The sequence below is a fragment of the Lepidochelys olivacea genome (genome assembly GCF_965140295.1).
Source record: "Lepidochelys olivacea isolate rLepOli2 genome assembly, chromosome: 1".
Lineage (NCBI taxonomy): Eukaryota > Metazoa > Chordata > Testudines > Cheloniidae > Lepidochelys > Lepidochelys olivacea.
In genome coordinates, this window is record NC_140411.1 from 121,509,624 (window position 1) to 121,532,493 (window position 22,870).

The 22,870-nt window shown below is 41.6% G+C and overlaps 1 protein-coding gene across 4 annotated transcripts in view; it reads left to right on the top strand.

Annotated features, from left to right (window-relative positions):
- INPP4A (inositol polyphosphate-4-phosphatase type I A) overlaps positions 1 to 22,870 on the top strand; it is a 206,251-nt gene that overhangs the window by 77,753 nt on the left and 105,628 nt on the right. For all 4 annotated transcript variants that reach the window (XM_084612411.1, XM_084612412.1, XM_084612413.1 and 1 more), the window contains exon 2: positions 2,789 to 2,857. The gene's annotated coding sequence lies outside the window, so the exon portion shown is untranslated. The remainder of the gene's footprint in view (positions 1 to 2,788; positions 2,858 to 22,870) is intronic.

Genomic DNA, 22,870 nt, shown 5'->3' on the forward strand with positions numbered 1-22,870 from the left:
GCCCTGCTTACCAGCCTAGTTAGTTCCCCTGAAGCTGCTTCCACTGGGTCTAGTTCTGGGTCCACTGTGCTGTCCCAGCACACACCATGCTGTGATGTCCTTGCTTCTGGGGAATCAACACTGATGCAGGCAGCCCGCCCACATGGGCTCAGATAAATTCCTGTTTCTTTCTGACAGAGCAGAGTTTCCACAGTTTCTCATGCCGTGTATGAAACTCAGACAATATTTATTCAGTGGTGAGCTGACTCTATGCATGTGCAGGGCAATTCCCTTGTTGCTGTAGGATCATCATATGGTGCATGCTGGGTACAGAAATGGAGCCAGAGGCAGAATCTTCATGGGAGAGAACTTTTCTGCTGCATTAGTGTTAAGGGCCTGCCTTTCCTGTTATGTGATTTGCAGGTCTATAGGGAAGTGTGGCATTAAAGTTGAATGGGTCTCCTTGCTGCTTTGGTTTGTTTTTATTTGTTTGGTTTTGTGGGGTGGATGTACTCTGAGTATGCCTGCAGAATTTAATAGTGATTAAAGAGCATTTTTAGTATATATTAGTAACTGAAATCCTGGACTGTCGCACAGGTGTAATTCATAAAGTTGTGTGCAAAAGCTGAAAATGGCTGAGAACTTAAATACTGGTTGGTAACTGATTGAAAAACCCAGTGATGATTGGACCTGATGATATTCTGCAAAAGGAGCTCTCAACCATGCTTGCAGTTGTTTCCATTTTTTCACGCTGACACAACAGACAATCTGTGATGTTTGGGCTTATTGGTTGTGTTGTGTGGGTGGTTGTGTTGATTTGTGTCTAGTTGGGATTGTGCTGGGATATTGGTGTTTTTGTGTGGGTGGAAGTAGGGCACACGGACATGGTGGTTGGGCCAAATAATCCACCATCTGTGCAGTCTCCTTTAGGGAACCAGTGAAATTGTTACATACAAATTAACTGTAGAGTACGGTGGTGATTCGTTGAGTTACCTCTGATATCACAGTGGCTTAGGACTCTTGGCAAGGCATAGATACATGCCTTTATTATAGCTGTACAACGAGTGTAATTAGTAAAGCCAAAATGGCTGCGAACTTAACAATTCGATGGTGACATACTGTGAAACCCGGTGATGATTCAGCCTGGTGATATTCTGATGAAAAAGAGCCCTCAGCCATGCTTGTGGCTGTTTTCATCACTTCACGCTCTACAGATATAATAGGCTCTAGGATGACACACCGAGTGACAATCTTTGGAAATCTAGTTGTATCGATATGTATTCTGTTTTCACTAATGTTTTTATAGTGTAAGGGACACATGAATCACAGTCTCTAAGCATAAGACTTTACAATAATATATGACTTCTGAAATTTCTCTTGCACCTTTTAACATGCTTCCTTTTCTCAAAAGTGGTCCCCACTCTAGATTCCTTCTCCAACTATTGAGATGTTAGCTTACAAAAGGAAAAAAAAAAGTCATCTTTTTGATTGTTTTTTAATGGAATGATATTTTTGTGGACTTGACCATATGATGAGATTACTGGTTCTGTGGATGAAGGGAAAGCAGTGGATGTATTGTTTCTTGACTTTAGCAAATCTTTTGACACTGTCTCCCACAGTATTCTTGTCAGCAAGTAAAAAAGTATGGGCTGGATGAATGCACTATAAGGTGGGTAGAAAGTTGGCTAGATTGTCGGGCTCAACGGGTAGTGATCAATGGCTCCATGTCTAGTTGGCAGCGGTATCTAGCGGAGTGCCCCAAGGGTCGGTCCTGGGGCCGGTTTTGTTCAATATCTTCATTAATGATCTGGAGGATGGTGTGGATTGCACTCTCAGCAAATTTGCGGATGATACTAAACTGGGAGGAGTGGTAGATACGCTGGAGGGGAGGGATAGGATACAGAAGGACCTAGACAAATTGGGCCAAAAGAAATCTGATGAGGTTCAATAAGGATAAGTGCAGGGTTCTGCACTTAGGACGGAAGAACCCAATGCACAGCTACAGACTAGGGACCGAATGGCTAGGCAGCAGTTCTGCAGAAAAGGACCTAGGGGTGACAGTGGACGAGAAGCTGGATATGAGTCAGCAGTGTGCCCTTGTTGCCAAGAAGGCCAATGGCATTTTGGGATGTATAAGTAGGGGCATAGCGAGCAGATCGAGGGACGTGATCGTTCCCCTCTATTCGACATTGGTGAGGCCTCATCTGGAGTACTGTGTGCAGTTTTGGGCCCCACACTACAAGAAGGATGTGGATAAATTGGAGAGAGTCCAGCGAAGGGCAACAAAAATGATTAGGGGTCTGGAACACATGACTTATGAGGAGAGGCTGAGGGAACTGGGATTGTTTAGTCTGCAGAAGAGAAGAATGAGGGGGGATTTGATAGCTGCTTTCAACTACCTGAGAGGTGGTTCCAGAGAGGATGGTTCTAGACTATTCTCAGTGGTAGAAGAGGACAGGACAAGGAGTAATGGTCTCAAGTTGCAGTGGGGGAGGTTTAGGTTGGATATTAGGAAAAACTTTTTCATTAAGAGGGTGGTGAAACACTGAAATGCGTTACCTAGGGAGGTGGTAAAATCTCCTTCCTTAGAAGTTTTTAAGGTCAGGCTTGACAAAGCCCTGGCTGGGATGATTTAGTTGGGGATTGGCCCTGCTTTGAGCAGGGGGTTGGACTAGATGACCTCCTGAGGTCCCTTCCAACCCTGATATTCTATGATTCTATATGTTCATTTCATACCAAAGTTATTTTCCATATTCTTATTCCATTATTACGGTTCCACACAGAGATTCTTTTTCTTATTGTCTTTCAGGTTTTATTTAAAAAAGAAAATTGAGTCTGGATGCCAGTGCTGGATTTTAGCAGCTGAAGATGGAGTAAGGTAATGTAACATCATTTTAGTGGTTATTACTATAGTAAATGATGCTTTAGGGTGCTGAATAATAGCAAGTTTTAAAGGTAAATTGCAGGGAAACAGCTACACACATTGTATATGGGAGCTTCAACATCTCAAGCAATGAGGTTTTAACAACATCCCACAAATTCTGGATTTCAGTTTCAATGGCATTCTCATGCTGTGGACGTCTATGCTATTTGAATGCTGTGGATAATTCTTTATGCTTACCAGAGGCTTTGTTATGTTTGAAAATTTGCAGGGGTTAAATTTTTTTTTTAAAAAAAGTCTTTGTTGGAAGACCTAGCTTTGCAATCTTGTTCCCTCGAAAGGGCTTCCAGTCTGCTAAGTTCTCTCCTTTCCCTCCTTTCATTGCTCTTTGCACTCTCTCTTCCCCCATTATCCACCCTGCAAGGCACGTTCTGTCTTTGCCTACTTCCCAAGCTGCCACAGCCTGCTCATCCTGGAAAGCACAGGGATAGCTTTAGTGCACGGGTGCTCAGAGGATGTTCCTTGGAGCACCAGTGTGTTTGCAGAGCTCTTTGAGATGGTCTACAGAATGAAACATTCTCACAAGCAAGTTATGAGAGAGTGAGAGGGAAGGCGGATTCATTATTATTGTTAGAGTAGCACCTAGAGACACCCCCCAAGATAGGGGCCTCACTGTGCTAAGCACAGTACAAACACACCATACAAGACAGTCCCTGCCCCACAGAGCTGACAGTGTAAATCACACAGCAGGCCAGTGGTAGAGATGGGAACAGAATACAGGTCTCCTGACTCCCTATCTAGTGCTTTATCCACTAGAGGACAGCAGAGCACTCTGTTGCGGAGTTCTGCATGGAATGAACAGGTTGGAGAACTGCTGTGCTGTACAGTGAGCTGTGGTCAGTAATGGTTTCCCTGCAGTTCCCCTGTCCAACTTCTGCTGTGTGGTGGTGTGGGCCCTTGTGTAAGTAGGGAAGCAAGCTTATTTGGAAGATCAGACTGCACCATCTGCCTCTACAGCAGTCAGTGAATCCATTCCCTCATGTGATAACTGGGGTCTGCCTGTATCAGAAATGTGTCCTGATAGAGACTGCTGGGGCAGTGATCTGAAAGCCTGGATAAGCGACCTATTACTGGTGTACGTAAATCTGGAATTCAAATTGCTTGTGAATATTTTGAGCCAGGGAACTGAACAAATGCAAATACAATGCACAACTGCATGCTTCATTGGCTTATATGTAATTTTTCCCCCATAGTATATCCAGAATAGTTCAGCGAAAAATAATCTGGGAACTGTGCATGGATATGAGGGCCTTTCCAGGTTCTAAAAGGGGGCCTTTGTGGTGGTATTTGCCAGTAACAGGAAGCATTGCCAGACCCCTTAGCTTAGTAGCTATATGTGGATTAAAATGAATTGCAATAAAACAAGTGACTCGTTTCATCTTTACTTCGCCTTGTAATCATTGTCTGATACCCTCTGCATTAAAAGCATTGCCTGGAGCTATCCTGCACTGCCATCCAGTTCAGCAGTGCTTCTTACTGATGAAATTAGAACAGAGCATCACAGACCACTTGGGACCCCTATACATCCAGTCACAGAAATCTATAAGAAAAGGGGTAGAACAGCAAAGTCAGATGCATTTGGGACAGCTCTATGGGGACAGCATATTGTCCTAATGAAGTGTCTCTCACAGCTAAGGCCGTGATCCTGCAATGAGGTCCACATAAGCAGGTCCATACACCCATCTGAAGTTCATTTCAGGAGCCAAAGAGAAGACGCCTTTTAAAAATAAGTTTGAAAAGGTTTTGAAATGCAATACTAGAGTACACTTTTTGGTTTTTTCTTTTTCTTTTAATCTTTATTTAGCAGCTTTTGCATTAAAAAAAAAATCTGAGCTCAGATTTAATATTAGATATAATATTACACACATTTAGCACCAGTTAACACTTTCAGTAATGTCTCCATGATACATGCCAGCTAAGCAGAATTTATGCCAATACTGTCCTCATTAAGGAGCAGTTTCTGCCTGTTGTTAAATCAGTTACTTGGGAGATGCCTCAGTAAAGCACCTGCCCTCATAAAGCACATCCTGAAGTAAGTGGAGTCCAGTACATTGTGATAGAAGGAAAGGGTGGGGGAGTAAGTAATTCAATAGGGGTGAAATCCTGGCCCTTTTGAAGCCAGAGGGGGCAGGATTTTGCCCTAGATTTCTTAAGTAGAACGGCAAGTATCTTTAAAACATTTGTCAACTATTTCAATACATCTTGAAGATTTCTAAATATAATGCACCTATAATGCTAAATGTTATTGCAGGTTACAAATTTTTGACAAACCATATTTAATAGCTTGCTCCTGTTCCCTTGTATCTCCGATCTCTTTTTTTTCTGCCAGTACAAAGGGCAACATACATTGAAAACACAGAAGAGAGCATACACGTGCCTACTGCAGGGTTAAATGTGTAGTGAGCATAGCTGAATGGGTTTTTTATCCCTTTTTTGTATAACTTTGTCTGGTCCAAGCACCTAACGTTCTAGTACATTTCAGCTTTGTTTCTGAAGCATACAAGATGTACCACATGGAAAAGGTATTGTAGCTTAATAACCCCATCTCTGATGGGATTTTGAAGGATAAAAAGACCTTTTGATGCCAACAATTCAGCTGAATCAAAGAAGTAAGACAATGTCATAGGTGCATTGGCGCTCTACATATATACTATCGAATGAAGTAATCATGCTAAAGCGGGGACACAACAGAGTATGAGGCGTACGAACTAATATGTAAAAGAAAAGGAACATAGATGAAAAGCAATCTGGCAAAACACAAACTGGACCAAAAGTGTCAGTTGCAGCTGATCTCACACACACACAAGAAAATATTTAGTACTCTCTAGCTAATATCCCTATTGCTCAACCTCAGGTGGGTGACGGATGAGCTATCCAGAGTGCAGCAGGCAACAGAAATTAGAGAATGTTAAGGTGTCTAAGAAAGTAGTTTTTGCATTATTTAAAGAGAGGACACAAAATTGCATGGTTGCCCTGAAGCCACTTAGTAGGATGGAATAATGGAGGTAGTAATAGTTCCCAAAAAGCAAGAGCATTAGAAAAAAAGATGGGAAGGATTTCATGAAACATGTCAGACCTTATTAAAGAGATATTATGTAACTTCATGACCCATAACTTGTCTACCCGTAAGCATCTAATTCTAGGTAAAATGACCTGATACGAAGTGTTGCTGAGAATCTGCAGTTCCCATTGACTTCAGTGAAATCTGGAGATGCTCAGCACTTCTGAACAACAGATCACTTTTATCTAGATGCCTAAATGTGGATTTAAATGCCTAGCTTTGGGCACCGAAATTCAAAAATGTGGCCATCCCCTTATCTCTAAGACTTTGCATGCAGAACACCTCATTTTTATGCAGAAGTGCAGTAACTGCATGTGTGGCTGATACCTGGCCTGAGGTACTTGACTTTTTAATAATACAGCCCAACAGGTCATTTCCATCTGGCTCTTACACTGCTAGTCCAGCTGAGATAACTAGTATTTTAGCAGTAGCAACAGATCTGAAAGGATGAATGTTAATACTCTAGAGATGAAATAATCAGACTGAGCAAGAGCCTGAATGCAGAGGGAGAATGGCAGTGTAAATTCATGTCCTTACGTGGACATGGGCACCCGCTCCTGCCTGGACACGGCATTGCAGGGGACATTGCCTCTTGCACTCCCTCTGTTGGCCACGATGGTCAGTCCCAGCTAGTCCCTTCTGCAGACTGCCTTACTGGATCTTCTGTGGCTCGGCCCTCTGGCCAAATTTTTAACAGCTCAGTCCCTTTCTGGGGTTCAACTCTGAATAAAAAAAGTCCATTGCCCCACCTGGGCTTCTTCCTCAATCCCTGGTCCTGGCAGATCTTAGCTCAGGGCTCCTCTCCTCTTCAGGGCCCCACCACCAGAGTTAATCCCACTCCTACATACAAAATGGCTGCCTAGGAAGGAGTACTGCGGGAAGTGATCTGGAGGTAATAGTGGATCACAAGCTAAATATGAGTCAACAGTGTAACACTTGCAACAACAAAAAAGCAAACATCATTCTGGGAGGTATTAGGAGTATTTTAAGCAAGACACAAGAAATAATTCTTCTTTTCTACTGCACGCTGATTAGGCCTCAACTGGAGTATTCTTGTAGGCACCAAATTTCAGGAAAGATGTGGACAAATTGGAGGAAGTCCAGAGAAGAGCAGCAAAAATGATTTAAAGGTTGGAAAAAATTGAGTTTGTTTAGTCTGGAGAAGAGAAGACTGAGAGGGGACATGACAGTTTTTAAGTACATAAAAGGTTGTTACAAGGAGGAGGGAGAAATATTGTTCTCGTTAACCTCTGAGGATAGGACAAGAAGCAATGGGCTTAAATTGCAGCAAAAACAGTTTAGGCTGGACATTAGGAAAAACTTCCTGCAACTCTGTTTCCTGGCCACAGCCAGTCCCAAACTAATGGGCTCCAGGCCCTTGCCAGGGAGAGAGAACTCTCCCTACCTCCTGTCTCCTGGGTCTCCCGCCCTGTGCTTTCTTTGTTTGTTTTTTGGTGCAGCAGCCTTGTCCATGAGGCTATGACCACCACTTCCATCATTCATTTTTAGCCAAGTTTTTAAAATTTATATCTTTTCATTCAGGAATGGTCTACACTGAAAAGTTACATTACCATAGCGCTGTCTCTCAGGGGTGTGAACAGTTCACACCCCTGAGAGATGTAGCTATGCCAACCTACCTCCCACAGTAGGCAGTGCTAAGTTGACAGAAGAATTCCTCCATCGACCTACCTAGTGCCTCTTGAGGTGGTGGATTAACTATAGCAATGGGAGAGCTGCTCCCCTTGCTGTAGTGAGTGTTTACAGTGGCGTATCTGCAGCGATACAGCCGTTCCATTATAAGGTTTTAAGTGTAGACATAGGCCACGTTTACATTACAAACTTTGATCAATGCAAGTTATGTTGACATAAAGCTGCTGCAGTTAATCGCTTATGTGCATGCATACTTGGCTCCTTGCGTCGGCATTGCATGTGTTCACCAGGACTGCTTGTGTCAATGCATAGTGCAGTGCACCATAGGTAAGTAACTCAGTGTGTAACCTGCCACTGTCCAGCCCTACTGTATTTTGGGAAGTTTTGGCAATGCATGGTTGGGCAGAAATGAGTCGTGCAGGGGTGACTGGGAGCAAGGGGTCAACATCCCAGCATGCAAGTGTCTCCATCACAGAATGTCATCTATATTCCATAATTTTTGCACCTTTTAAAAAATTCTTATGAACCTGTGTGGTTCTTGCTCTCCGCCATCTCTGATGGAAGCATGGAGCCTGCACAGCTCTGCACTATTGTCATAAGCACTGCAAGCACAAGACGCATGATTCTCTGGTATTTGCAGAGCTGTAAGAAGAACCACAGCAGCGGGGAACATGATGATTTCTTGGAGGACAGATGGTTGTGGGACATAGTGAGAACCAATTCAAGGTTGTTGGTGGCATTCATGGAGCAGCTGCATATGGTGGAGCACTGCTTCCAGGCCTGAGAAACGAGTACTAGCTGGTGGGATAACATTGTAGTGCAAACTTGGGATGACAAGCCGTGGCTGCAAAACTTTTGAATGCGCAAGGCCATATTCCTGGATATGTGTGCTGAGATTGCTCCAGCGCAGAGACACCAGAATGACAGCTACACTGACAGTGGAAAAACAAGTGGCGATTGCACTGTGGAAACTTGCAATGTCAGATTGCTACCCCTGTTGATGGCAAACCATCTTGGAGTTGAAAAATCCACCGTGAGGGCCATTGTTATGCCAGTATGCAGGGCCATTAATTGCCTCCTGCTATGCAGGACTGTGACTCTCTGCAATATGCAGGACATAGTGAATAGATTTGCAGCAGTGGGGTTTCCAAACTGCGGTGGGGCAGTAGACAGCATATATATCTCTATTTTCACACCAGCCACCTTGCCATAGAGTACATCAACAAAAAGGGCTATTTTTCTACAGTTATGCAAGTGTTGGTGAAGAAACCCTGGTGATCCACTGACATCCGTGTTGGCTTGTCAGGGAAGGTGCATGACATTCTCATGTTTATGAACTCAGGACTTTTCACAAAGCTACAAGCAGGGACTCTTTTTCCTGACTGGCAGGTTACCACTAGTGATGTTGAAAAGCCAACAGTGATCCTGGGGGACCCAGCCTACCCCTTGCTCCTGTGGCTCATGAAACCATACACCAGCCAGCTTGACGGTACCAAGGAAAAATTTTACTAACAGCTCAGCAGGTGCAGAATGACAGCTGAATGCAGTTTTGGTAGATTGAAGGGACGCTGACATTGTTTACTCACAAGATTGGATCTCAGTGAAAAAAACCTTCCCAATGGTTATAGCTGCCTGCTGTGTCCTGCATAATATCTGTGAATCAAAAGGGGAAAAGTTGCTTCCAGGGTGGAGGATAGAGGTGGAATTGCTGTCTGCTGAGTTTGAACAGCCAGACACAGGAGCTATGCTGCTCCAGGAAGCTTTAAAAGAGCACTTGAACAGTGAGCCACAGGAATGTATGGTGTACTGTGATACACCTGGCCCTGCTGTTTTGGGGCCTGTTAGGAATGGTGTGGTGCTTGGTGTACGTCTATGACTACAACACTGTCAATGCACGTATTAATTTTTCAGTGTTTGCTGTACATTTCTGATTATTACACTGTTTTTGTCACTGATCCTATGAATTGTGTCAAACTGTACTGTACCAAGTAAGTGGTGTTTTCCGAACTGCTAGGCACTCTGGGGCATATGCTGTGAACTAATAAAAGATTAATTATTTTCCAAATAGTATTTTATTCAGTAACAAAACCTGTGCAAGAAGTAGTCTGTGCAACTTAAAACCTTAATAAATTAATGGAACAGAACTTAACAAGTGGAAAGGACATTCATGTCCATTTTACCTGCACATACAGCAACACAATACCTGCAATACCTGCACAGGTCAGTGTATATGAAGCTGTGGTTGTCCTTAATGTTCCCTGGGGTGTTGTGATAGGGAGGAAGCCTCTGAGGCCATGTGGAATGTTGAAAGGGAGGGGAGTGTCGGGAGGTGCTGTAATGGAGTTCTCCATGGACTTCAGAGGTAGGCGAACCCGTGACTGTTGAACCTGTAGGCCCACAAGAGTCTGCAGCATCTGTGTTTGCTGCCCGAGAAGTTCCATCATGCACTCCCTCTCCTTTTCCTGCTGGGAATGCTGGGCCTTCCTCCTGTGTGCTCTTCCCTTCTCCAGGCTGTCTGCAGTGTTGATCCTTATGGTTTGATGCAGCACTGGCTCGCAGGATCTCATTAAACATGTCATCTCATGTTCTCTTCTTTCTTCTCCATATGTGGCTCAGGCATTCTGCAGGTGTGGAGGGGGAAGCCCTCAAGGCCACAACGGCATCAGCTGAAGCTAAAACACACAGAGGTACCATTGTCAATATAGTCACAATGGGAAGTGAGAGTTAAGATTCAGAACTCCCTTCCCTAGCTCCCCTAAAGTTTCAAACAAGACATGCTTATTGACACTTCTGCTTCAGAGTGCTTGTGCATAGCACCGCTCTCAGCACCTGCCTGGGTGTGTTCGGACCTCCAGGGCTGAGGTTGAATGAGGAGGGAATTACTCGGTTGCATGAAACTGAGTTGTCAAGGTTCCTTCCCCACTCTGAACTCTAGGGTACAGATGTGGGGACCTGCATGAAAAGCCCCTAAGCTTATTTTTAGCAGCTTTAGGTTAAAACTTCCCCAAGGTACAAACTATTTTACCTTTTGCCCTTGGACTTTATTGCTGCCACCACCAAGCATCTAACAAGTATATAACAGGGAAAGAGCCCCCTTGGAAACGTCTTTTTCCCCCCCCCAAAATCCTCCCCAAACCCTACACCCGCTTTCCGGGGAAGGCTTGATAAAAATCCTCACCAATTTGCATAAGTGAACACAGACCCAAACCCTTGGATCTTAAGAACAATGAAAAATGAATCAGGTTCTTAAAATAAGAAGTTTAATTGAAGAAAAAGTAAAAGAATCACCTCTGTAAAATCAGGATGGTAAATACCTTACAGGGTAATCAGATTCAAACCATAGAGAATCCCTCTAGGCAAAACCTTAAATTACAAAAAGACACAAAAACAGGAATATACATTCCATTCAGCACAGCTTATTTTGTCAGCCATTTAAACAAAACGGAATCTAACGCATCTCTAGCTAGATTACTTACTAAGTGCTAAGACTCCATTCCTGTTCTGTTCCCGGCAAAAGCATCACACAGACAGAGAGAACCCTTTGTTCCCGCCCCCCCTCCAGCTTTGAAAGTATATCGTCTCCTCATTGGTCATTTTGGTCAGGTGCCAGCGAGGTTATCCTAGCTTCTTAACCCTTTACAGGTGAAAGGGTTTTTCCTCTGGCCAGGAGGGATCTTAAAGGTGTTTACCCTTCCCTTTATATTTATACACGAGTATAGAGCAATAGCACTGGTTGCAGCACCGTTTTCCACAGGTGGTGGTGCTTTTAGCGGATATCTCACTCCTCAGGATAATAAAGGCAGAGAGAGCACAGCTGTTGCTGGTGTCCTGAAGCCACCCAGGCCTGCGTGCCACTAGCCTGTGTACTGCAGTGGTGCTTGTGTGCCTTATTTCTTTCCTTGATTGTTAATTTGCAATCCTCATTCCACCAAGGAACCAGATGTCTAAGTCGGGGGCAATTTGATGTTTCGTAGATGGCTGGATCTTTGGGCTTATGCCCAAATAAATTTGTTAGTCTCTAAGGTGCCACAAGGACTCCTTGTTGTTTTTGCTGATACAGACTAACATGGCTACCACTCTGAATTCTGCATTCTGTTCAGCATGAAAAGTGAACGAGAGATTTCCTGGAATTAAATGGAACTCTTGTATCAAGGAATTAAAACAGTTTGGATTGTTTAAATTTACTTCACTGAAAATCACATGGTTTTTATTTCCATTTATTCATTTTAATTGTAAAAATACTGCAGTATTTGGGTTACAAGTTTCCAGAACCCATCTGTTAAAAACTCCTATTTTATCCATAGATTCTGCAATAGGATTGCTAGTAGTATTGCAGTACTAAATGTTTAATTACAGCATATTGAAAGGATAAATACTTAATCCAAATCTACCTAAAGAGCACCTTCACAGTCAACTGTCTACCAAAATACTGTGACTGTTGGAAGCTCTGTAAATGGAACCCACCTAGGATTGTGTTTTTCTTGCAAGAAAGATTTCTGCTTATTTTGAGTTTTAGAATATGCCTTCTGGCAGCTTTTATTGGCAGTTGACTATGAAAGACCTGAAACTAGATTTCTCAGATATGAGTGCCTAATCTGTATTTAGGTATCTCCTTAAAAGTGACCTGATTTGCTGAGCACCTGCAGCTCACAGTGAAGTCAATGGCAACTGTCTGTTCACTGTGTCTGAAATTCAGGCCACTTTAAAATCTCAGATCAGAAAAGAGCAAGTCCCATTGACTTCAGTAGGATTAAACATGTGCTTAAAGTTAAACATATGTTTATGCACTGTCCTGAATTGGGGCTTATTGAGGTACCTCCAGAGTATTATGGATTTAGGTGGTTAACTTCAGTCACCCAAGCTTGAAAATTTTAGCTGTGCTTTTTTTATCACGGGGATCTCACATCACCCTCCTTTTGTGGATATGTAACTTTGCACATCCAACAACCTGCACATGCACTTTTCAAGTTCTAACAACCACTAACACACAGTTAGAGTTTGAAAAATGTGTGCCTGAGGCTTGGTCTATATGTGACCAACTTACGTTGGCATAACTACATTGCTCGGTGGTGTGGAAATTCCTGAGCGATGTAGTTAAATTTACCTAATCCCCAGTGTAAACAATGCTGTGTTGACAGGAGGACTTCTCTCATAAACATAGCTACCACCTCTCAGAGAGGTGGAATACCCATTGCAACGGGAGAAGCTCTCCTGTTGGCATAAGTAGTATCTTCACGAAGCGCTACAGCGATGCAGCTGCATCGCTTTAAGTGTAGACATATCCTGAATGTTTCCATGTGCCATGTTGCATGCACAAAAAGGAGGTCACCTCTTAAAAATCAAATCCTGATTGTTTGAAATAGGCAATGAGTTCAAATATTGCTATCCCAAATATCACTTTTCAGAAGGATGATTGCTGTCACATGGAGGATCACAAAAGCCAACTTGAGTCAGAAACTTTTATTTCAAACTTTCTGAAAAATATGACTGAGCACAATGGGTTTTTTTGTAAATTCTGGAAATCTCTATTATTTTTGTTGGGTCAATCCCATATCTTATATAAATGTACTCTATTAGGATAAACCTATTGTGAGACATGATTTGCCAGATAAATGTAAACAATCTTATTGTAAACATTTTCTCCAATAATTCCCCTCCCCCCTTTAGAGCTCTTAATAAGGAAGAAAATCTGTCTCTGATCTAATCCATTTCTCAGTTCAAGAAAATTCTCTATTCCATAACTCCTTTCAGAACCTGCCAATGCTGTTCCTTGATTAGCTGAAAAAGATGAGACACGCTGTTTTCTCTACTCCTTTTCTTTGTATCTATCCCTCTATGTGGAACTGGAAATGCTTCCTTGTCATAAATATAAAGGGAAGGGTAAACATCTTTCTGTATACAGTGCTATAAAATCCTTCCTTAGTTAAGAAGCTAAGGTAACCTAGCTGGCACCTGACCCAAAATGACCAATGAGAGGACAAGATACTTTAAAATCTGGAAAGGGGGGAACAAAGGGTTGGTCTGTCTGTGTGATGCTTTTGCCAGCAACAGATCAGGAATGCAGACTTACAACTCCAGTTAAATTAGTAAGTAATCTAGCTAGAAATGCGTTAGATTTCCTTTTGTTTAGTGGCTGGTAAAATAAGCTATGCTGGGTGGAATGTTTATTCCTTCTTTTGTGTCTTTTTGTAACTTAAGGTTTTGCCTAGAGGGATTCTCTATGTTTTGAATCTGATTACCCTGTAAGGTATTTACCATCCTGATTTTACAGAGGTGATTCTTTTACCTTTTCTTTAATTAAAATTCTTCTTTTAAGAACCTGATTGATTTTTCATTGTTCTTAAGATCCAAGGGTTTGGGTCTGTGTTCACCTGTACCAATTGGTGAGGATTCTTATCAAGCCTTCCCCAGGAAAGGGGGTGTAGGACTTGAGGGGGTATTATGGGGGAAGATGTCTCCAAGTGGGCTCTTTCCCTGGTTTTTGTTTAAAACGCTTGGTGGTGGCAGCATATGGTTCAAGGACAAGGCAAAGTTTGTACCTTGGGGAAGTTTTTAACTTGGTAAGAATAAGCTTAGGGGGTCTTTCATGCAGGTCCCCACATCTGTACCCTAGAGTTCAGAGTGGGGAAGGAACCTTGACATTCCTCTTCTACACTCCTTGCCTCTGCCAGCCAAGGGAATGAGAGAGGGACTGATCATGAAATCCAGCTGTCCTGCATGACCATGTAGAACACTCCTATATGATCACAGGGTTGGCCCCAGATTTTGACATTGTTGTTTTATATGTTGTTTAAAGTTCTTTACAAATATACTGGAAGCATTAAAACTGTTGATTCAGGGTAGATGTAATTTGTATTTAGTAGTATTTTTGCAGACTTTACAGTTTGTAGAGATGGATCGATGGAGTTTAAAGGGATAAAAGGATAAAAATTGTCTCTTCATACAAAGAACATTCTTACATAGTAGAAAATGCAAACTAGTGTCTGCGTTGATGCTTGCTTGTCTGTGACTTCCTTAAGCATGGGAAATATTGACTGTTAGAAGAGATGCTGATCATGTCTCACTGCATGGTATGTGATACAGATTAAAACACACATGTCATGGCGACTGGCACTTTACAAAATGCCTTAGGTAGATAGATGGATGTACTTTAACTGCATCAGCTGAAAAACAAATTAATCTGTAGTTTGTTGCCCATAAAAATGAAGCTTGATTAAATAGATGCACTATAGATTCATGTTTTGGTATACTTTACCAATGGATAGAATGAATAGGAAAGGAATATGATCTTTTCATCTCAGCCAATAAAGATATTATTGGAAAAATATTCCAAGTATATTACTCTAAACTGTAGGAACAAGGATCTTGTAAAGTGATCTTCTCTTCAGTCGCAGGATTAATATAGCCCTTTTGTAATCAGATTAGATAAAAAGAGATCTAGCACCTATTCATTTATTAGCTTCATATTCCTTGTTGCTCACACTCATTTTTATCACAGTTTTGAGATGACCTATTTTGTTAAATGGCAGCTATTTATTGTTGGTAGGGCACAGGTAAGCCTTTGTTTAGCCCTCAGGCTCAACCAGAGTTTAACTGCTTGGAAATTGAAAGAGTGATATTACTATATAGAGTGTAAATGAATACAAGTATCAATATATGAATGTCATCCTAGTTAGAAAGTGCACTGTGTGGACAGAGTTTAATGTACAGTATGTCTCGTAGAGGGTGATTATGTAGCTTACATCCTTGATGCATCTCACAGATTTATACTGGCAGGCTTAAAAAAGGGTCTTAGTTTAAATTATCTCACATTGCAGGTGACTGCATTAGGGGTGTTTTGAGAGCTTTCATAGTGTCTAGGTTATTTTGCCTTAGGCTCCCACCTTTCATTTCTTTTTATTTTCCTTCCCCTCTCAGAATCTCTCTCTCCCTCCCCAACCACCTCTCCTAATATGTTCTACAAGCAATTAGATAGCCAGAAGATTTTTTTTTTTAAACTGAGTGGTTGGTGACTATTCCAAGCCCATGAAGTCTTTGAGATTGTAAAATCCTTGGAAGGAAGCTCTGGAGAGAGTGACATGTCTTTTCTTTTTCTCTTTATAATTAATGATGACATAAATGTACTGAGTAGTTATTGTTCTGTTGTGAAAACAAGTACATGATGATCTCAGAGTCCTTCTGTGGAACACTGCCACAAAAAAGGAGAAACGCTGTCTATGGACTGAATTGTCAGTAGCTTGGAAGAGAAATGTTCTGTCAAAACAGCAGTGCTGTGAGTGAGAATCAAATATGATGGTAAAGAGTATAGTGCAGCCGTGTGCTAAAATGTGGGAGTAATTTTTCAGGTTTGTTTTTAAAGGAATATTGTCATCTTAACATTTACTAGTTGTAAATCATGTATATTTAGAATCCCTGTCCCAGGAACAGTTTCTGTCTGCCTTGTTTGTTTTTTATTTTGCTCCAACTTTTTTGTTTCTGGCCAGTAAACATAGTCTGTTGTTTCTGAAACCCGTGTAAACAACAGCTTGAGAGTGTACACATGTAGTATCACTGTCCTACAAGCCTGGGTTGCTGCCAGCTACAGGGCTTCTCCTGCAACACAAGGGGAGCAGCTCCAGGGGAAGCCATGGAAGATCAGTGAAGATGTACAGGCCTAAGGAATCTCCTGCTCTGAGATCTGGGGGAAGGTTACTGTTGTTGGACTGGGAGACACCCCCTTCCCACTGAGGGGAGAGAGAAACTGGAAACAACGGCAAACCTTCCCTCCTGCCTCCTTCTTCCCCCAAAGCTATTGTGGGACACCCCCTCAAAATGCTAGTTAGCAATGGCATGCTGAATACCAGTTTCATCCCGTAACAGCCTGGAGCTCTCTTTATACCTTTCCTGCAGAGTGAATGGGTAGGGGTCGTTTTCAGTATTTACCTATTCTCTCAGAAGATTTCTTGGGTTTTGACAAAGCCAGTATTCAGATTTTAATAATTTTCATCCAAATTTTGGATTTTTGGGGCTCAGGAATTTTTCACAGCTAACGTAGGTGGGGCTGTGCTGAAGGGCCAGAGTCAAGAGGGGAGGAGAAGGCTGCACTCTGTGAGCACTGGCCCCCATGCCAGACAGAGCCCCCTCCTGACCCAGGCCCTTCAGCACTGTCCTGTCCACTTCCTGGGTCCCTGTCCATCTTGTTTTTCTGCTGTGTAGCTGCAGCAGCCACCAGTCAACAGTTAACTCTGATCTGCGCTGGCATGCTGAGGAGGCAGGTGGGGAGTCTGCGAACAGGGAGCCAAAGGATGCACCCTCTGAGTGTTGGCCCCCATTCTGGGCAGAGACCCCACCTGATCCCAGCCTTTCGGCATGGCCTCATCCACTTCCTCTGTACAGTGGTGGAGCAAGACAGGCAGGGAGTGATCAGAGACCACTTGATCACTGCATTGTCAGTGCCCCCCACAGCATGTGGCCCATATAACTACTGAGCACCTGTCCACCCTGACCGCTGCCCTTCGTTTTTGGTTTTTATCAGTTTTTACCTTTTTTTTTTTAAACTTTCAAATAAACACTAAATTTCCCGCAGATGTATCAAAAAAAAGAAATGGCATTATGAATGGGGGAGGAAGCACAGGAGATTCAGAGCTGCATGTGATCTTCATCATGTCCTCAGTGTGTATGGTGTCTGTGAGGAGCCAGTACTGGGACATGTAAACAAACCCTCTCAGTCTGTGTTGGAGGGAGCATATAAAAATGCGTTGGAAAACTGGAGAATACAGATCTGAGTTGAAGGCAGATTTCGTATTGTTTCCAAAAAGGAGTTAGTAACATAACTAAGAGAAACAGGGTTGTTTTTTTTGTTTTGTTTTTTGTCAATTTGTTGCTATTTGTTGTCCTTTACAGTCCTTGGGGTTTTTTTCTCCCTTTCTTCAAATAAACAGATTTTTTTTCTTCTTTTACTTTTCAAAATAACATTGGATGAGTAAATATTGAGGCACTGTACAGCAGAGGCAGGGAAAACGTCTGTAATGTTGGGACAATAAATTTTGACATGACTACCAACAGAAGGTAAGTAGTATAAAATACCTTCCATTTCTAAAGCACCTTTCATCCAAAGATCTTAAAGCAGTTTACAAAGGTTATACTGTGCTTTAAGGCCCAGCCCTGTGTTGGGGCAGTGTTGAGCTGTCCTGCCTTAGGGGAACTGGGGGAGAGGCTGTGCCTCAGGAAAGCACAATCCTTCTCATGTGTGCAGGATGGTTTACATAGATTGCATAAGCCTTCTAGACTGGTGCACTTTGCTGTTAATAGTGCCTTTATGGACTAGTGTGGAAGGGCATGGAAGTGTCCCATTTTTCCCTTTGGAGAGAGGTGCTTTTGGGAGAGAGGAAGGGAGTAGCAGCAGCAGGGACTGTGATTGACCTTGGTCTGTGTCCAGGGCATGGAATGGAGAGAGGTTCCTTGTGCCTCATTGCCTACTTGTTATTCCTGTACAGTGATGAATAGACTTAGTATTTATCAGCATTTTTTTGTTTATTCCAATTACATAGTATCCAAACCACTTCCCAGTTTTGTGCATATTGCACCAGTTTGCACTTGACATGAAATTCTTAGGAAAAAATGAGGCAATACAATACTGTGAACATGTCAGTGTATATATAGACGTCAGGTATGTGAACTCCATAAAATAGGGGGTGTGTGGCTTTTATGTTCTCACCACATATGATGATTCCAATAAAGGCCTGATCTGTCCCTCATTGAAATGAATGACATGACTTATCTTTGCTTCATTGGGGCCATACCTGGTGCCCAATTCTGATATTTACTTTTCCACATAATTCAGTTGAAGTCAATGGAACTATACATGTGAGAGAGGCTACATGACAGAGACTGTACTGGCATAGTCCCCTCCAGTAGATACAGCGTACACCATACAAAGAGTTTTTCTGCTGGTGTAGGAGCACCATCACTCTCAACGTTAGCTAGCTAAAAGCATTCTTTTGTTAGCACAGCTGTGTCTACATGGGAAGTTTTGGTGACATAATTATGTTAGGGGCTGTGGGTTTTTCACACTCCTGACAAACACAGCTGTGCCAATATACATTTTATGTGTACACCATACCTAAAATTAGACTTTGGAGTCAGAGTTTCTAAGATTGGGCCCTTAGTGAATGGGGAAAACAGATAAGAACAACCTCCCCGCCACACACTTATTGAAGTTTTCTCCCCTTTGCCAGAAAGATGGTTCCTTGCTGTTTTTCCCCAGAGGCCCTGACCAGGTTAGGAAAAAAAAATTTTTTTTTTAAATTAGCTCATATGTTTTAAGAAAATGCTGTTTACATAGGTGTTAGCACCTCTAGAGTAGATTTTTTTAAAAATATGTTTATACATACATAAGCTCATCATGCTAAACACAACCTTTACTAGGTACTTATTTTTTAAACAGTAGGTAGAAAAATAAAACACCTTTTTTCTTCATCTAGATAGGACCTAAGAATTCTTGAACTCTCGCTCTACTGGATTGTTCACATGCCATACTCCTGGGGGAATTCTGCATCACTGTGCACGTGCAGAATTCATGTCCCCCGCAGATTTCTTTGCTTTCCTGCAGAAAAAGTCACAAGAGCAGTCATGCGCTCCTCCCCAGCAGCTCAGGGAGGCTGGTTCAGGCACCTGGAGTAGCCGGTAGAGACATAAATCACCGTGGGGGGGAGGGGAGGCTAGGCAGTTGTGTGTGTGAGAGAGGGAGATACTCTGTCCCTCTTGCTCGCTATTACAACACACTCTGCATGGAGGGGCAGGCCTTTGGGGTGTTTCTGAGGAGGTAGGTGTGGGGCAGGCTCTGTCCCCTCAGACAGAGCAGAATGTAGCAGCCTGCCTGCTTAGTGAATTGTTCCCATTTTCTTTGTAAATTCCCCCAGGAGTATAACACAGGTGTAAAAGTTTGAAGGCTCCTTTACATTGCCAGAGTGGTGTAAAGGACAGTATGGCCTTATAAATGCTTATGATGCTTTAGTGATTAGAACTGGTCTAAATTTTGGACTGAAAAAATTTCCTATCAAAATGTGCTCCATTACTGTTGGGGGGTGGGGGGGGGTTGGTGATTTCCTCCAACGCTCCCCACTTCCATTCTCCATCCCTTGTATTGTAGTTTAAATAAAATACCAAAATAATTGAAACTAGCATGATTATATTGCTTTATTTTGACAAATGAAATATGCAGAATTTTGAAGAATTTTTAAATAGTGTGCAGAATTTTTAATGTTTTGGTACAGAATTCTTCTGGGAGTAATTACAAAATGGAAGGTTGCTCTGTCCCATTTGGGTTGTTCTCCTATAGTATTTTTTTACTATGATAAATTTTCTAGTTAGGTATATCTTTTATGATGTAGAAAATAAAAATGAAGAGTGCTAAGTTATTTTTGGTGCCTTATAGCCAAATTTGAGAGACTGGGAGAATATTAAGTCCCTGGTCAAATGTTTTCCATGCTACTTTTTCTTTGAAAACTAAAAATATGGCTATTTTGAGATAATTATGACTAAGATTGTTCTGTAACTTCCATATAGAAAATCTTAGTGCGACTCTTGCTATAACTCTCTCTATAGGATGCACAGAACCCAGGAGGGACTACTCTAAAATGTGTGGTTAATATTTTTGAGGACTTAGTTGCTAAGAAAGTATTTTAAAAATGTATTCTACAGTCTACACGATTATGGGCAGGAGGAGACTGCAGACTTTAATTGTTTCATGTAAATATAGGTAAACAAAGAAAGAGACTATAAAGGGCGTGCCTATTGCTTCTATTAATAACACTTCCTTACTCCCTTTCTCCACATCTTTCTATCATATCCCTTCTTAGTGTTCTCTTTTCCAAGCTGAATAATACCAGTCTTTTTAATCTCTTCTTATATGGAAGCTGTTCCATACCCTTAATAATAATAATTTCTGTTTCTATGTACCTTTCCCAATTCTAATGTATCTTTTTTGAGATGAGGCGACCAGCACTGCACACAGTATTCCAGGTGTGGGTATACCATGGATTCATATAGTGACATTATGATATTTACTGTCTTATCTATCACTTTCCTAATGGTCCCTAACATTGTTAGCTTTTTTTGTCTGCCACTAAACATTGAGCAGATGTTTTCAGAGAACTATCCACAATGATTCCAAGATCACTTTTTGAGTGGTAACACCTAATTTAGATCATATCATTTTGTACGTATAGTTGGGATTATGTTTTCCAATGTGCATTACTTAGCATTTATCAATTGAATTTCGTCTGCCATTTTGTTGCCCAGTCACCCAGTTTTGTGAGATCCCTTTGTAACCCCTTGCAGTCTGCTTTGGACTGGTTTACCCCTTTTTCCAGATCATTTATGAATATGTTGAACAGTACTTGTCCCAGTACAGACCCATGGGGGATACCACTATTTACCATTCTGAAAACTGACCATTTATTCCTACCCTTTGTTTCCTTTTAACCAGTTATTGATCTCTGAGAGGACCTTCCCTCTTATCCCATGGCTGCTTACTTTGCTTAAGAACCTTTGTCAAAGGCTTTCTGAAAGTCCAGGTATACTATATTCACCCTAGTCTATGTGTTTGTTTACACCATCAAAAAATTCTAATAGATTGGCAAGGTATGACTTCCCTTTACAAAAGCCATGTTGACTCTTCCCCAACAAATTGTGTTCACTATGTGTCTGATAATCCTATAATTGCCAGGATCGCCTCTGGAGCCTTTAAAAAAATTGGTGTCCTCCAGGCATTTGATACAGAAGCTGATTTAAATGGTAGGTTACATACCACAGTTTTGGTCTAGTGTTCCCAAGAAAGGGAATTTTCACTAAAATTATACACCTCCACTTTGGTGAAATTCCCTTAGCCACATTTGTTATAACTTCTTTAATGTACTATCAGGGTTGATGCAAGCATGTGCCAAATGTCATAAAATATTCAAACTAGAGATGGAAAACACCTGTTAAGTCATTTGTACCTCTTCAATGCAAGATTGTTCTCTATTGTATGTGAAGTAGCCTTTTGTGCAGTGTAATTGTAAATATCTCTGACAATGGGGATTCCACCACTTCCTTTTGAGCTGGTTACAGAATCTAATATATCTTACTCTTGGGGAGTCTTTCCTGATATTCAGTTCTAAATTGTCCCATTTCTTAATTTAATCTCATGAGATTGTACAGGGCCACATTTAATGAACCATATTTGCATATTCATACAGATACCATGACCTTCTAATGACAAGCACATCAGTTGAATCTTTTCCCATCTAACACAATCCTCCTGACATCTCCAACATCCAGTAGTGTCTTACACCTCCATTCCGCCACACTTTCAGCTATGTTTTACACCTGTAGATGTCCTCCAGAGGTCTTCACAAATCGTACTTCATACTGGACTCTGCAAAACCTGTGGCTGATTGAACAGTAAAAAACAGCGTTATTCCCTGTGGTTCAGTCAGTGTGAGAAGACTTCGATATTCACTCTAGAAGTGAATGACTAAAGCAGTAGTTTTAGGTAGTGGAAAAAGACAAACATTATAACATTTTTCAGCATTGCTATTCTTTAAGTCAGTAGAGATATTTTGGGATTCTTTTTGTTCTAACTCTTTCAATATGTGAGTGTAGGCCATAACTCAACATAATGCAGTAACTTTACAAGTGTATTATTGTGATGGTGTTGAGAGGCTAGTGACAGTGGGAGAGGGAAACTAGACTTTTGTTTCAGGAGTAAATTACAATTGTGTGAAAGAGAAAAGTAGCACTAAAACTGCATTAAAAATAAAGTAAAGTTACTAACTTCAGTGCATAAAATATTTGTAATCTCTCAAAACAGCATCTTTATTCTTTAGGCTCCTTGTAGGCTTTTTGTTTGATGTTCCTGTTATAATTAAATCCAAAAATTACAATCTGACTTGTGAAAGAGAGATATGTATAGAAAGACAGGAAAGACATACATTTCCAGGTCAGACCACAGAAACATTTGTTTTAACACCTTGTTCTCCAGGAATGGCTAGTACTTATTGCTTCTGAACAAACCAAGCCCCTCCCTATAGCCAAGTTTACACTGCTGCCTCTGGAAAGACATACAAGTATCTTTATTTACTTGGAACTACAGCTGGTTGGAAAATATGATTAATGTTTTTGTTGAAAAATGCTGATTTGTTGAAACTATGCAAAATTAGGGTCTTTTTTAAAAAATGGAGAAAAAGACCTTTTGAAATAGTCTAAATGATTTGTTT